This window comes from Prinia subflava, chromosome 12 (assembly GCF_021018805.1).
Source record: "Prinia subflava isolate CZ2003 ecotype Zambia chromosome 12, Cam_Psub_1.2, whole genome shotgun sequence".
NCBI lineage: Eukaryota > Metazoa > Chordata > Aves > Passeriformes > Cisticolidae > Prinia > Prinia subflava.
The window spans coordinates 2,650,113-2,663,584 of record NC_086258.1 but is presented as its reverse complement, the minus strand read 5'-3'; positions in this window follow the sequence as shown (position 1 = coordinate 2,663,584).

The window sequence follows — 13,472 nt, the reverse complement described above, 5'->3', positions numbered from 1 at the left end:
ACAGGCACAGTGACTTGCAGTGATGGATGAGACAATCCCTGTGTACGGAGATTGTTTGGTGCTCGGAGCTCTTTGAGTAAATGACACAGCACAGCACAAGCTTCATTATCAATATTGCCTGGAAATATCAAAAACATCGGAGGCCGCAGTTTAATTTGGATGCTTATCATAAGCTCGGGAGAAATGGAAATGTGTGACAATAACAAAACACTGCAGCAGTGATGCCAAGCAGCCTCGAGCAGCTGATGAATTTCTAGGCCATGAGGGATGGAGCTGCGGGTGCTGGGGGATCCTTCTCCAACACTTGTTCAAACAAAAGTGATGCCGGGAAGTGACAGTGTCTGGAGCTCCAGCAAACATCCCCGTGGCCTCTGGGGCCTGAGGAGATGTAGAACAAGAGCTGCTGATGTGCAGCTTCCTCGTGGGACTGTTCACATCACTCAGCTACAGGGCTCCTGCCTGCTAAACCAAGCAGATTTTTCTCCATCAGGGCAGTGGAGCGATAGACTCTTCCCTGCACAAGTTCAGCCAAACACTCGGAATTACCCCAGGAAGGTGAATTTCCTTCACTCCTAGCTCAGAAAGTTTGGAGCCTGAAGCCAGACAACAAATTGCTCCTCCAGGAAGGTTTGTCAGAGGTACATAAGCACCTAGGCATGCAGATAGCTACCTAGTGGAACTAATTTGTTTACAACATTCACGGAAAAATCTTAATAACCAATTTCTATATTTAGCCTAAATGCTTTTGAAAATCCAAGCTCTACATCCCTGTGCTCACTGTCCCCATCCACTCCTGTGCAACTATGGGAAAAATCCAAAAATAAACCTACAGCCAGCATGACCCTCCCATGGTCCTGATTTTGTCCAAACCAACCCAAAGGCTGCTCCCCTGCTTTGGCCACCCTGCACGTGCAGTTTGGACTCTTAATTACACAGCTCATTGCAAAAATCAAGTCCACTCGGTTTACCTGAATTAACCCCTTGATTCTCCCACTGCTCTCCCCTCCCCAGATCAAACCCCTGCTCCATCCTGCTTGATTTCCATTGTGATTTGTCAGACAGCTCTCAGCTGCAGGGAAAAATAAAATCAATCTCTTTTTCCACTCCCTCATCCAGCAGCTTCATGCTCTGCCCGGCATCGAGCCTCGTGCTGGCAGGATGAGCTCCCCAGCACTGGCCACCACCAAAGCAGCCCAGGGCCATCTGGTCACCGAGTTTCAGAGCTGCTGGAGCTGCAGTGATCTGCCTGACTGTGCCATGGGCTCAGGAGCAGAGTTTGGGCTCGTGTAATGGGATTGCACTTCGGTGATTTCGGGATATTAATAGTGGGATTAACCTGAAACAGCCGCAGTAAAAAATTGATTATCAAGAACAATAAATCATCTCACACATGGAGGTAGCCTGGGGGGTTTTTGTATTGCAAAGCCATGAGTTTCTCTACAGGACTGAAACAACCCCCAGCACGGAACAATACCCAAGAAAAAGCCAACCAAAATATGATTAAACTATTTTGGGAATGCAGAATGCAAAGGAGGAGAAGGCTGCTGGATTTTACAGCTCTAAGATACAGACACAAGTGATGTGAGCTCTTTTTCTGCCCCTCCCCACCTCCACCTGCTGACCAGCTCTTTCCAGAAAACTTTGGGAATGACTTTGCAGGGCCTGGAGCCAGGACAAGATGTGGCTGCTCCGGGCATGAAGGGCATGGGAAGGAGTGTGGCTACTCCAGCATGCAGCAGTGGAGTGATGGCCTGCTCCCCCTGCATCCCAGAGCCCTGAGCTCCTTGGATTTACTCCTGCAGTTTTCCATACACAACCCTTGGAATGCAGAAGGGCTGTTGCTAAAGGTTCAGCCTGCTGGGTCCAGCTGCCTTCCCCCCACAGAAACAGGGATCCCACAGAGGTGTGATGTTTGAAGGACACTGAAGCTCCAGATACCCAAATCCACCCCATAAAACCCACATGAATGTGGTTTATGTGGGAATGTGAACTGTCATTTCCTTGGAGACACAAGTGAATAACTCCTGCACGTGGACTGAGTCATCTGCTCCTGAATCCCGATTCCAGACAGGAAACTTTGAGCAAGCCCTGGGAAGGGCCCTGCTCACATCCTGGAAGGTGAATTATTCCATGAACTGGGGCAGTTTCCTTGACCATCAGCTGTGACATTGCCATGCCAAATGCACATCCACGGAGCATGGCTGAGAGGGAAAAAGGATGTGCCTCTCAGCCTCTGAAGCAGGCTATTTATAACATCAAGGAACATTTCAGGGGATAATTTTAAAATATTCCGCAGGCACAGAAGCGGAAAAAGAGACATTTGGTTTGGGATTGGAGTCCTCTGCCACACCCAGTCCCCATCCACGCCAGCAGGACCTGGAGCACACCAGTGCCTGGGTTCTTTTCACTTCCAGGTGTCTCCTGGGTACTCTCAAGTGCAGTTCAGCTGTAGGAAGGTGCTCAGGTATTTCTACAGCTCAGAAGGTCCCCGTCCCTTCCATCAACTCTGATCTGCACTGGGAATCCGCAGATCACAGACCCTCCCCAGCCCTCTGGCTCTGCAGTGCTTGAGAAATTCCATCACAGCTGCTCCCTGCTCCTTGTAAGAGGCTGAGAGTGGAGCAGGAGTTTTCACAAGGACAGATGGGACAAGAAGTGTCAGCTGCTGTCATTGAGTCAAAGCAAGTCCATCCATCCAATTCCAGGCGCTGGGCCACAGCTCACTGCTTTCAATTGAGGTTTATTTACAGCCAGTGACAAAAAACCTAGATCCAAGTCAAGGAGATCACTGAGACACCCAGGCACTGGCCAGTTGGATTCATGGAATCTGCTGACCTGGATTCGTACTCGCATCGGAGGCAAAACACCCACAGGGCCCAGAGATTTATTGGGAACTGCAGCAGGGCTCCCCTGAACCCTCAGAAGGAACCTTTTCTAGAGCCATGCCGGGGCCAGGAGGAATCCAGAGAGGGATTAGCAGATTGGGTGTCTCAAAGCCTGGCACACACTGCAGGGGTGGAGGAGTCAGGGCTTGGAAAGTCTGGGATGCAGGTGGGAGAAATCGCAGCTCTTCCAGCAGTGATCCCAGAGGAGTGAGACTCCTCAGCTGCTCCCTTCCCATTCCTGCAGTGCATGGAACATGGAGCTGATCCACACATCCCCCAGTCCTGAGCCCCTCTCTCTGGGAGCAGCAGGTAACAGTGGCCAAGCTGCTTCTTTCCCAGGTAACCCAGCCTGGGTTGGAAGTCAGCTCCAGGCTGCCAGTCCTTCCCTGCAGAGCCCCAGGCAAGGTCTGACTGAGCCCCAAGTGCTGCAGGAGCCTTGAATTCCCTCCCTGGGGAAGAGCCCATCAATATCCCATCCTGCCTCCCTATATCCAGCTCACTGTGATCCCATGCCCCTCCTCTTGGAGCAGCCCCAGGCAGCCCCTTTGGAACACTCCCGAACTGGAACCTGGCACCAGCAGCACAGCACCTGCCTCGCTGCCTCGGTTGTTCTGTCCACAACAAAATAAAATAGTGAAATTGCAGTAAAAAGGGAAAAAAGCATGTGGAGCTTGTCTTTGCCATCTCATTCTGCTCCTGGATAGGACTCTGGCAGTGTCCAAACACCAGCTCCATTCCAGCCAGCCTGGAAATGGGAATGGAACCACTTTTGCTTGTTCCTACCACAGACACTTTGTCCATCACTCCAGGAAACCTGGTTTTACTGTTGTCATACAGAAAAACACATTTATGATGGATAAAATCCTCTCTCCTAAAACCTAATTCTGATCCTGCTTTATTGGTACAGGAGGCCTAAATCCTGGGATTTTGCTCAAGAGGAATTCAGTTTGTCTATCTCCAATGCTCCAGCAGATAAGATCCAAAGCAGCAGGTGTGCACTTATCAGCACACCCACACCTGGAATTTTCTTCCCCAATGGCCAGCTCCAGCCCCCTGGTGTTCCTCATGTCAGTGTGCTGAGGTTAACCCCCAGTTTTGTTTGTTTTCTGTGTGATTTCCACCATTTCAATAAAGATGTTTGTTATCAAACCCAAGCATTTCATATCTATAGACTGTATATACACACAGAACATCCATTTCCTCCTCTCCCGCTCATTTAGAGAGCACGTGGAATTCAGGGCTGACAGGATGGATTGCACTGAGCTAAGAGCAGCACCAGATACACATTTCTTTGCAAAAAGCCCAAACTTCCCTGGTTAAATCCCTTTGCCATGACTGATGGTTGGTATTTAAACAAGCACATTGCTTTTCTGAAGCAGTTTATCCACTTTAATTAAAAACTTATATTTATAGAGCAGGCCAGGTGTGCTGTACACCAGCAGGAAGTTACAGTCCCCACTTTGGGTTGCAGGTGGCTTTTTGCAGTAACCAGCACATAATCACTGCTAAACTGGAATAAGCACCATCGATTGCTGTCTCTAACAGAGAATGTGATTTTAAAGAGCTCACAACACCAGGCTGTTCAAGCTTGTTGTATTTATTGATCCAGACTGTGAGGACCATAATCACGTGTGAAACACCAGGTTATTCATCAGCTGTTGGCTGTTCAAAAGGAGCACCCAAAACTGCCCAAATGGCATCAAACAAGAGCAAAGGCTGCTGTGAAAGGGCTTTGTCACCAGCCCGTGACCACAGAGGGCAGTGGTGGGTGTGCTGCAGGCAGCAGCCACCAGGCAGAGCTGCCTCCTGACCTCTCCTGGGCAGGGAGCAGAGCAGGAAAAGCCAAGCCCCACACCTCCCACAGAACCTCTCACCAGAAACAAGAGGGGAGGCAGCCCCCGGCTTCGTGTCTGCACAGCAAAGCAAAACCAGCAGCCAACAGGTTGGGCAGCCTCTCATCTAAATCAGAGGTCAGGAGTTTCCTTTACAAAACTGAACCTGGCTGCTGACAAACATCTCATTTTCATGTCATTTTTAGCATGCCTCTTCTCATCCAGTGACTGCTGCTGCCCAGGCTCTGGAACTGAGATGTGACAACACAGGTTAGCAGTGATCACTCCTCACCCTTTTTTTGCCATATCACATCACATACATGACCCCACAGCCTGGGCACAGCATCTCAGCTCCTCAGGGCGTGAGATTCCTGCTGCAGCTGTGTTGGGAATGGGAAAAAGGAGCTGTTGTTCCAGGGAGGGTGGACAGGGAGCAAAAGGCAGCATCCCCACCAAGCAGAGCACAGCGCCTGTTGAGGAGAGGAGCTCTAGGTCGATCAGGAATCACTTCCAGATATCCAGAAATCTCATTTCCAGATAGGTCCCCAGGAAACCAATCAGGAACCCAAGGCACAAACCCACACATGACACAGCACAGCCTGATCCAAGGGCTGAGCTGGAATTCATCTCCTGAGCCCTCCAGTGAGAGCCAGGAGTGAGACCCCAGATGGGGCTGCCCAGGGCAACCAGAGCCAGGCGGAACACAGGGATGGAGCTCCTTTAAGGACTGATTTTTCTTAAGAATTCCTAAAGTACCCTGACAAAAAGTTAGGATGTGCAGATGAAATGTCTTCCCTGGCTTTGGCACCCTGTGTTCCTGAAAATCATCAGTGTCAGTGGCTGCTGCCATCCCTTCTTTCACCAGATCATCTCTCTGTTATCTTCATCTCTGTTTTCCCCAACTTCACTCAAACTTTCCCACCACAGGCTCATTACAGATGCTTTTCCCAAGGAACACCTACATGATTTAATGCCTTTCTGGTGCCTAATCAAGCATTCTACTTAAAGAAGTCCTAAATTAGTCTTGCATGTTCCTTGTCAGATCATTAGCCACATTGGCTTGCATGCTGTTTTTCACTTAAATCTGGGCTTTAAGCATTTTCTCTCTCCAAGTTTTTCTAAAGCATCGTGTGCTATTTATCAAATTAAAGGTCTCAGTTGCTGTTCTGGTGCCACAACCCTCAGTGCTGGGGATTTTTGCAGTGTCCTGACCTGACACTTAGACTTGAGCTCCTGTCTGCTGCATGTTGCTGCTTATAGCAACAGCAAGCACTCAGCCTATTAAAATTTGGGTTTTTCTGTCTGTGCCTTCAGGAGAAAGAGGTGACCAGAGCCTGGTGCTTGGGGAAAGTGGATCTTTGGTGTAGCATGTTGATAGTTAAATGTACAACACTACAGACAGTCTTTGTTTTGGAGGATGTGTCCCTATGCCCCAAATCAAGGAAATTATTTGGTTCTTAGAAAGCCAAAGGAGGTTCAGTACTCTTGCAAAAAAAAAAAAGAAATCCTTTACAATTTGCTGCAGGCTGCATAGTCACCCATGTGAGAACAAGCCTTGCTTTTTCTAGCATTTCTTGTTTAAATCCCTGCCAAGTCCCCTGCCTAAAGGGTAATTTAGAATTTCCAAGGTTAATACTACTAGGAGCCTCCTGGCCTATGGGTCTGCATTTTTATACATATCCCAAATGCACATAATTTACCACTTAAATGCTCTGGTTCGTACCGGGGGAGAAAAGCTTCCAAGATCAAACACTAGGCAGTGTCTCCTAATAAACTCTGCTAAAATGCTGTGGAACAGGGCTCATCCTGCAGGGAGAGCAGCTCTGGGAGCTGCAGGAAGAGCCTGTGTGGTGCAAAGCTGCAGCCTCACAGCACTGACCACTCACAGAGGCAAATTAATTTAAACAGTAATTACTTGTGCCAAAACTCAGCAAATGTCCTGTTACCAGAAACTTGTTTGAAACCAAAAATCTCCCATTTCTTGGGAAGCAAAGGCTCATCCTGAGCCAGCAAGGCTGTGGGCAGTGCAAGAAGACAGGAGGAGGGGTGGGAAGATGAGGTGGCCCTGGGGACTCTTCCCTTCGGTGTCCCCAGTAGCCCAGAAGGAGCTGCAGATGGGGCTCACCCAGCCTGAGGTTCCTTTGCAGCTCTGAGAGCCTGTCTGTGCTAAGGGAGCAAAGAGAAAAAGGGAAAAAGGGAAAAAGGGAAAAAGGGGAAAAGGGAAAAAGGGGGAAAGGGGAAAGGGGAAAAAGGGAAAAGGGGAAAAAGAACCATTTTCCATCAAGCAACAGAGCAGGGGCCACTCAGCTGCATCTTCCCCCACAGAATTCCTGCAAGGGGATACAAGAAGGAACTTGGATGAGGAAAACTTGAAACCCTGGGAGTGTTTATTGGTGCCAGGAGAAAGGGGGCTGGAGAGTGTGAGAGGGGAAGGCAGAAGCCTTCCGCTCTGGTTAGGGGAGCCAGAAGCCAGCTGCTCCTGGCAGAGCTCAGGGAGGAGAATTTGGCTGCACCAGCCTTGGGTTGTGTGGATTGGAAGCGCTGAAGGCCTGTAGGCAGCAATAATACAGAGTAATAACTTCACAAGGCAGTGGGAAAATGCTGGGATCTGGGACAGGCACACTGCTGGGAGAGCAGGAATGAGAGGTTAACACAGCCCCTGTGGGCTGGGATGTGAGCACAGATCCCATGGGCTGCTGGAGCCCCAAAACTGCAGCCTGGGTTGCCTCCCCAGCTCATCCTGCTTGTGTCCAAGGAGGAGGAGGGTGGCAGGAGCTGTCTGTCTCTCCTGCCTGGCAGCTGGCAGCTCTCCTCCTCCTTTATCATCCTGCCCAGCTCATTGCCAAGTTTTTATGCAAAGCAGAAAAGCCTCATTAAGTGATGCTGAAAGCACTCCCCTCTTGGTGTTAGATGTGACACCCATCTAAGTGAGCAAAATGTTCTGGCTGGGTTAATGCTTTGTGCAGGTACAAAATGACTCGGGAAGGTGCAGAGTGGGAAGAAATCCGGCCTGGGGAGGAAGGAGAACTGACTGAGCTTGCAAAGTGTGTCAGTCTCAAAGTTGGGAAACAAGCCCAGACATCCTCATTGTAAGTCTGATATTCAGCTGCACATGCCAAATGCCTTCTGACTTCCCTGACAGAGCTCCAGGGAGCAAATCCAGAAGGACAGTGACATCTCCTCTGGTTTATCAGCGTTTCCTGCAGTCCATGGACAGGCAGAGCTTGGTTTCATGCTCCAAGCCCCATCCATCCAGCCTTTGGAGTTGCTCTGTGGGATTCCTTGGGGTCTGGTCCTCAGGAGTTCAAGAAGCATTTAGACAATGCCCTCAGGCACAGGGTGGGATTGTTGGGGTTGCCCTGTGCAGGGTCAGGAGCTGGACTTTGATGATCCTTGTGGGTCCCTTCCAGCTCAGGATAGCCTAAGATTTTAAATCACGCAGCTCTGTTGCAGCCAAAGGTTCTGTTGCATTTTATACTGGTGAGTTTGTCCTGCAATTCCTCATGGCTGGAAGTCATTCTGTCCATCACTTTCAGGAGCATGTGACCCAAAAAGTGCCAGCTCAGAGCAAATCCCTGTGGAAGATGACTCTGTGTTATGTTCAGAGGTAGGGAGGGAACTGGGGCACCAGCAGCCATCAGCTGGGTACACAGAGTGTCTGAAGAGACCAGGGTACCTCTGGAAGGGATCCAAAGGACCAGGGTGCCACAGGGCTTTGGCTTTGATTGTTTTTCTCTGAAAAGTGCTGTGCTGATGGTGTGGTGGGAACAGAGGGCTGGGACAGCACCTGTGTACCTCCAGGGAATCCTCCCTACCTGGGCAGGTACAGGGAGCAGCAGCACCTTGAACTGCTGGCAGCCTCCAGGGCAGAGGGGAATGGCAAATTCTGACTCTTCTGGATAATAGGAAAAGAAGTACTGAGATGAAGAATCCCAAATTAAAGCACTCTGGGCATTGCCAGTGGTGCTTTTCTGGGGCTGCTGGGAGAGCAGGGGGGTAAGAGCACTGCACAAAGAGCTCTGGGTTCTGCTGCTGAAAGCCAGAACTTGGAGCTACTGGGGGAAGATTCTCCTGAACTGGTGCCTGAGTGAATCCCAAACACCCCAGAGCACCTGCTGCCCCAAAATGGGGTCAGACAAGGATTACATCTTCCCCTTTTTGCGTAATTCTTTAATTATGGTGGTCTCCAAAGGTTACAGAGGTGGTCCCTGTGCAGCTGAGCCTTGCACAGGGAGGAAGGGTTCATTTGCTTCTCCTCTGCTCATGCCATGTTTTGTTTCCATCTGTCTGCTGGAAAGCAGAGTAGAGGACATATAACTGCAGAATTTGTCAGATAAACCGGTGGTTAAAGTATCCCTCCTCCCTGCATCCCATTCCATCTCCTCTCCTGTCACTTGTCTCATTCAGGATATTATTAACTCTCTCTCTGTAGCCATGGCTCTGCTCACAGCACAGCATTAAACCAAATAGTGCAACAGCTGCTTGAGATGCAGCAAAATTCATCTCTCTACTCTATTAGCTGGAGGCCTTGGCCCACACCAGGGAAAAGGTAAAAAGCAATTCATCCAGGAAAGCTGGAAAATTCAATCTGTTTTACCAGAGAGGGAGGTTTAGGCCACATGAGACTCCTACTCCAGCAGTCCCTGCTGGCATTCCTGCTCTCCAGCAAGGACACAGTGACAGGGAGAGGTTGTCTTGGAGTCTTCATTCAGCTGCCCAGATGAGCAGCTACTCAAAGCCTACAATGAATGCAGTTATCTTAATATGGTTTAGGCTGAATGAAGATAGTTTTATTCCAGGCTAAATGAGGTGTTTTTAATGCCAGCTACTAAATTATCTCATGTAATCTGCTCGCCGCCTCCTGCTGAAGCAATGAGTGTCTGTGCTTGGGAGAGGCAGAGTAATTTGCCTGCAAATGTCTTCAGAGCAGCACGACTGTGACCTTACACTCTGAGAGTTGTGACAGAGGTGCTGTGCAGCTGCCAGGAGCAGAAATTCCTTCCCCAGTCCGGGGAGAATCCAAGAGGAGGAAAAATAATTCAGGAGAGGGCTGAGACTTGTTGCTGGTTCTGCCTCTGTAGAGAAATCATTTCCTCACTCACCATTTAGATTTTATTTCTTTACCAGCTTCTTTGTTAACGGGAATCTCGCTGATGGTATTTAGAGGCAGACAGTGGATGATGGGGTGGGCAGCTCTAGCTCAGGTTGTACAATGACAGACTGGTTTGGGTTGGAAGGGACCTTAAAAACCATCTTGTTCCACCCCCTAGGGACACTTTCCCCTAGAGCAGCTTGCTCCAAGCCCCATCCATGCAGCTTAAATCCAGGTCAGGCTGGTAATTCTGGAGTGGCCACTGTGCCCACAGACTGAGGCCAGCTTTCTCCTGTGGTGTTTGACTCCTGCTGGTAGCAGGAGAAAGGATGTACTGCAGCAGAGCAAGCCTGAGGCTCAGCTTCCCTTCCCTTCCCTTCCCTTCCCTTCCCTTCCCTTCCCTTCCCTTCCCTTCCCTTCCCTTCCCTTCCCTTCCCTTCCCTTCCCTTCCCTTCCCTTCCCTTCCCTTCCCTTCCCTTCCCTTCCCTTCCCTTCCCTTCCCTTCCCTTCCCTTCCCTTCCCTTCCCTTCCCTTCCCTTCCCTTCCCTTCCCTTCCCTTCCCTTCCCTTCCCAGCTGGCAGCACCTGCCTCTTCTCCCAAGGCAATTCCCTGACTCATCCCATGTGTGTGTGGATGTGTGTGTGGAGCAGTGGTTCCTGCAAACCCTTCATCCCCTGTGGGCTGCCGAAATGGCCACTTATTTGGTGTCTTCAGCACCTTCCAAGTCCTCGCAGGGAGCACGTGGGATCAGGGCCTGAGCTCTGGCAGAGCTGTGGCACCCCTGTGGCAGAGCTGGAGTGTCCCCATGTGCCCAAGTGCCCGCTGTGCCGGGCTGTGCTCGGGTGGATCTGCTGGATTATCCACGTCACGGCCCTGCACGGCTTTGCTGCCTCTTAGCACCGAGTTAAGTCCCTGAGGGACAGAGCCCTTCTTCCTCCCTTTGCTTCACTCAGGGAGGTTGTTCTTCCAGTGAGGGAAACCTGGCTGGAAACAGGCTTTAGCCTCTGGAAGTGGCTCTGGAAGCAGCTTGGGCTGAGCAAAGCAGGGAACTCCAGCCCCTGGAAGGAGATTCTGAGTAGGGTTATGCAAAGCGTGTTTAACATTCACAGCAGTGCTGGCTGCAGGGTGAGCTGCTCCTCCTGCATGCCTGGGAGCTCGGGGAGGGCCACAGAGGCAGCTCCTGGGGAAGGAATAACATCATTCCCTACGGTAATCCTGCTGTGTTTACCTTCTGCATCTAAAGTGATGAGATCAGGTGCCATCTAGTGTAAACCCTTCCTCTCAATGCACATCTGACTCCATCCAGTTATTTCTGTTATTTCTTCCTTGCCCTGCTTTGATATGCAAGCTCTGAAACCCTCAGCTGCTGGAACAAAAGCAATTCAGCCCTTTCCCAGGAGATTCTGCAGCAAAAACCTCACCAAGTCCTCCTGGTGCTGTCTGCAGTGCTAAAGGGAGGGCAGGAGAAAGATCCAATGGGATGGGATGGGATGGGATGGGATGGGATGGGATGGGATGGGATGGGATGGGATGGGATGGGATGGGATGGGATGGGATGGGATGGGATGGGATGGGATGGGATGGGATGGGATGGGATGGGATGGGATGGGATGGGATGGGATGGGATGGGATGGGATGGGATGGGATGGGATGGGATGGGATGGGATGGGATGGGATGGGATGGGATGGGATGGGATGGGATGGGATGGGATGGGATGGGATGGGATGGGATGGGATGGGATGGGATGGGATGGGATGGGATGGGATGGGATGGGATGGGATGGGATGGGATGGGATGGGATGGGATGGGATGGGATGGGATGGGATGGGATGGGATGGGATGGGATGGGGTTTGTTGCAGGGAAGAGGGAATGGGCCTGATGCAGCCTGTGCTGAGCTCCGGAGATGTTCCCTCCCCTTGGACAGGGTGTGTCTGTGACCATTTCCATGTGCCCTGCCCTGAGTTTCAAGGCATGAGAGTGGATTTCACAGCCCTCCCACTCCTGCTGAGTGTTCCTGGGTATTCCCTAGTCGGGTCCCTGTGGAAGGAGCTCCAGTCCTTCCAACCCCCCATCCCCACCAGCAGGTCAGTGGGCAGCGAGGGCAGAAGGCTGAACCCCCCCTCTGAGAGCTGGTATCAGTCCAGGTGAGTGCAGGAAGTGTCTGTAAATATTTATTCTTTTCACTCCTGCCAGTTGACTGAAGAACCATTGACTCCTCGTGCTGCAAAGGTGTTTTGTGCTTATTGAACTGGAGTGTGGCTGCTCATCCAGAGATGCACGGCCCCAGACTCCTGCAAAGGTGACTGGAAAATACTCAGTTAAACTCCAGCCTGAGGTGTAAAGTCATGTGGAAAATGAGGGCAGCGTGAGCTGATGCCTTGCATGTTCCCACCGGGGGATTCCCCTTTCCTGAGGACACCGGGCAGGGCTCAGTCCGGGTGGGAGAGCTTTGCTTGGAGCAGATCTGCCAGATCTGGAGCTGCCAGGGCAAGGCAGTCCTGCCTCGGGGGAGGAGAATGAATATTTTAAAATGTAATCAGAGTCATTGGGGAAATGTGACAGGATTTAAACGATGACATAACACGCTTGTCTTGTCTTTGCTGCCGGTGCTAATGAGCATGAATTGAGAGCATTAGCGATCTATCCACGGGCATTAGCGCGTGTGAGGCTGGGGATCGCAGCCCTCATTAGTCTCATCCTCGCTGCCAGCGCAGCCACTCTGGAGTTCCTCAGGCTTTACCACAGCACTGCCCATCACCTACTCCTGGTTGTAGCTGGGGTTTGTCATCTTTGTCTTCCTAAGAGAAGCCTGAGCGCTTTTTCCTGTCTTCTGGCAAGTTTTAGAAGTGTGGTGACATCTCTGGGAGGGTTTTTTGATCTGTTTTCTCTTGGCCTTTTGTCACTTTAGGAGAATTTCAGGTATTCAGAACAGATTTTCCTTCCTTTTTGTTTGTTTGTTTTTTGTTTGTTTTTGTTTGTTTGTTAAAACTGATGTTTGTTTTCCCAAAAGCCTCATCTCTGCAAGAAAACCAGAGCAGTTGGGCAGGAAACAAACAAATAAAAATCTGCAGAGAAAGGATCCAGGATTCAAGCTTGTCCTGCCTGTTCTTCCCATCTCTCCAAGTTCCCAGTTCCTCAAGGTGGGATTTTTAGTGGAACCTGGCAGAGCCCTATCAGAAGGTCTGGGCTGGCCCCAGTGTGATGGGTGCTGGTGTCAACCTGGTTTTGAAGACTTTTCTATGCCTTCTGTATTGTTCTTCATATTGGAGTCAGAATTTTTACTTTATCACACTTTCTACTATAAACAATGGCCATGTTTTGCTAACTGTCCTTCATTGTTTACATATTTTTAGGTAGAAGGAGAAAGTTTGCTTGACCAATGTGGTTTGAGAGGTGGAATTCCATCCTCCAATCCACAGGCACCATAGGAAATGTATAAAATGGGGTTTTGTAAATAAACTCGCCCCTTTTGCTGCTTTGCTCACCAGCGTGTCCTCGAGCAGTTCTTTGTGTGTTGTCTGTGACAGCTGGGAGGGAATGCCAGCCGAGCTTCTTGGGCAGGAGATTGGGCCTCTGGCATCCTCCAGCCTCTCCTCGATGGTAGGAAATGAATTTTGGAAAATCAAATGGCCATTATGATGGATTAGATGTCTTTGCCCCA